Genomic DNA, 2,493 nt, shown 5'->3' with positions numbered 1-2,493 from the left:
GTCATGAAGAAGACAGAAGATAACACACTTGTGTTCATTGTGGATGTCAAGGCCAACAAGCACCAAATTAAACTACAAAGAAGTTCTATGATGATGTGGCCAAGGTCAACATCTTGATTAAGCCTGAAGGACAGAAGGCCTAGCCTGACTACGATGCTTTGGATGTTTCCAACAAAACTGGGATCATCTAAACTAAGTCCAGCTGGCTAATTCTAAATACAAATTTAATTTTAAAAAAGTTGCTTAATCTGTATTATTAGGATCTGAGGCACCTTACAAGGTTTGCACTTCAGACGGGTACCTCATTCCCCTCACCTAAACCCAGTTCTGCCCTGTGTATACACCTTCCGTAGCTGCCTGTGCTCACTCAGTGCTCGAGGACTTCCACGAGCCGGCACTTGTCAAGATCATCAATCATCCCAGGCTCAACCCTTGGTGCAGCCTGTATCATAATTTTTATCTTATGTTTGTTGTTGTTGTTATGTGCCGTCGAGTCGCCTGCGACTCATAGCGACCCTATGTACAACAGCCCTAAACTCTGCTCTGTCCTGTGCCAATCGCACTGTCTCTGATACTCCCATGCCAATTATCCCAGTCACTGACTCAATCCACCTCATAGAGGGCCTTCCTCTCCTGTGCCGTCCCTCCACCCTCCCAAGCATGATGTCCCTCTCCAAGGACCGGTCTCTCCTCACTACATGTCCGAAGTATGTTAGACGGAGCCTCAGAATCCTTGCCTCCAAGGAGCCACCCGGTTTAACCCTCTCCAGGACAAATCTATTTGTTTTCCTAGCAGTCCATGGTATTCTCAGTACTCTTCTCCAGCACCACAGCTCAAAGGCATCAGTTCTCCTTCTATCCTCCTTGGTCATTGTCCAACTCTCTGATGCATAACAGGTGATTGCGAAGACTATGGCCTGTATCAGACGCACCTTAGTCTCCAGAGAGACACCACTGCTCTTCAGCACTTTGGAGAGGTCCCTAACAGCAGACTTTCCCATGGCTATGCGCCTTTTAATTTCCTGGCTGCTGGTGCCAAGACCGTTGACTATGGAGCCAAGCAGACTAAAGCTGTGTACAATCTCAATCTCTTCACCATCCATCCTGATGCTGCCGATTGGTCCAGTGGTGAGAATCTTTGTCTTCTTGACATTGAGCCTCAATCCATATTGCAGGCTGCAGTCCTTGACACTTTTATCTTATAGAAACCGAATTTTTTTGTTTACTATTACCTGAGCAAAGATAACACTAGAACAAAGGCCTTGAGGAAAGAAAGTGCTTGGGACAGTCCAAGAGCAGCAGAGAAGCCAAAAGCCACTGGTAGGAAATATAGTCAAGGTGAAAGCAGAGACAGACCTTGAAAATCTGGAGAAGAGCTCGATATTTACTCAGCGAGAGAATAGAACATGGATAGAGCACTGTAACTTACACTGCAGAAGGAATCATCTGAATAAATAGATGGTGGTGCATTCACAACGGAGTACTATACAACACTAACAAGAGAGAGAATTCTCAAAACACTGCATAATATGGCTCAATCTAAGGGACATTATGCTAGGTGAAATGAGTCAGTCACAAAAGAACAAATATATAAAACCACTATTACCCAAAACTAAAGAAAGCTTTGTAGCTACATGGCATCATTTTTGGATAATTACCAGGGATGAGAAGGGAAGGAGAGAGCAGCGAAAAGTAATAAATAGATAATAAAATTTTTAACAACCTCACTGCCGTCCAGTCTGAGCTGACTCCAAGCTGACCCTCCAGTGGGTTTTTGCATGCTGTAAATCGCACAGGAGGAGACTGCCCATCTTTCTTCAGCAGAGCTGCTGGTGAAAATGCACTGCCAGACGGGTGTCGCCTCCGGATTAGCAGGCCAACTCCCTGAAAAGATAACAGACACTTAGGAGAACAGCAAAAACACAGTCAACGGATGATCAGACTTTATAGCTGACGTGATAAGCAAAATGTTTATCACTGAGTGAAAAACCAGAAAAATTTCAATCAAAACACACACAAAATGTAAAAAAAAAAGAGCTTGGCACTCTGAACACTGTAATATGCTACTATTTTAAGTTCGTATACATATATATTCGGGAGAAGGATGGGCAATCTCGTCCCGTGTGATTAACTGCCTCTGAAAACCTGCCAGTGGGTCAGCTGCGGGTCGGTCTGATTCTATAATACATACAAGTGGCTTTCAAAAGTTTTGTCGTCTTTTGTTTAGACATTATGATCCTTTTGTAGATTATTAAATATCAGTTAAATATATTCAAAAACAATGTCTTAATAGTAATATCACAATCTATAAGATGTGTCATACATAATCTGTTGGCTTTCTTTTCGAAGGTTTGGGTTTTGGGGTTTTTTTCTTTCCATCAATTCTCTGAGGTGAAATTGTTGGACCAATGTATGTGTGGTGGTGTGTACCACCGAGTCGGAACCAACTCGCAGCTGACCCTCTAGCAGGTTTTCAGAGGCTGTTAATCACAC

This window comes from Elephantulus edwardii, unplaced genomic scaffold (genome assembly GCF_000299155.1).
Source record: "Elephantulus edwardii isolate Elephantulus edwardi_28Jun2011 unplaced genomic scaffold, EleEdw1.0 scaffold00510, whole genome shotgun sequence".
Classification (NCBI taxonomy): Eukaryota; Metazoa; Chordata; class Mammalia; order Macroscelidea; family Macroscelididae; genus Elephantulus; species Elephantulus edwardii.
The sequence above is the reverse complement of the archived record's forward strand: the minus strand, read 5'-3'. Positions refer to the sequence as shown.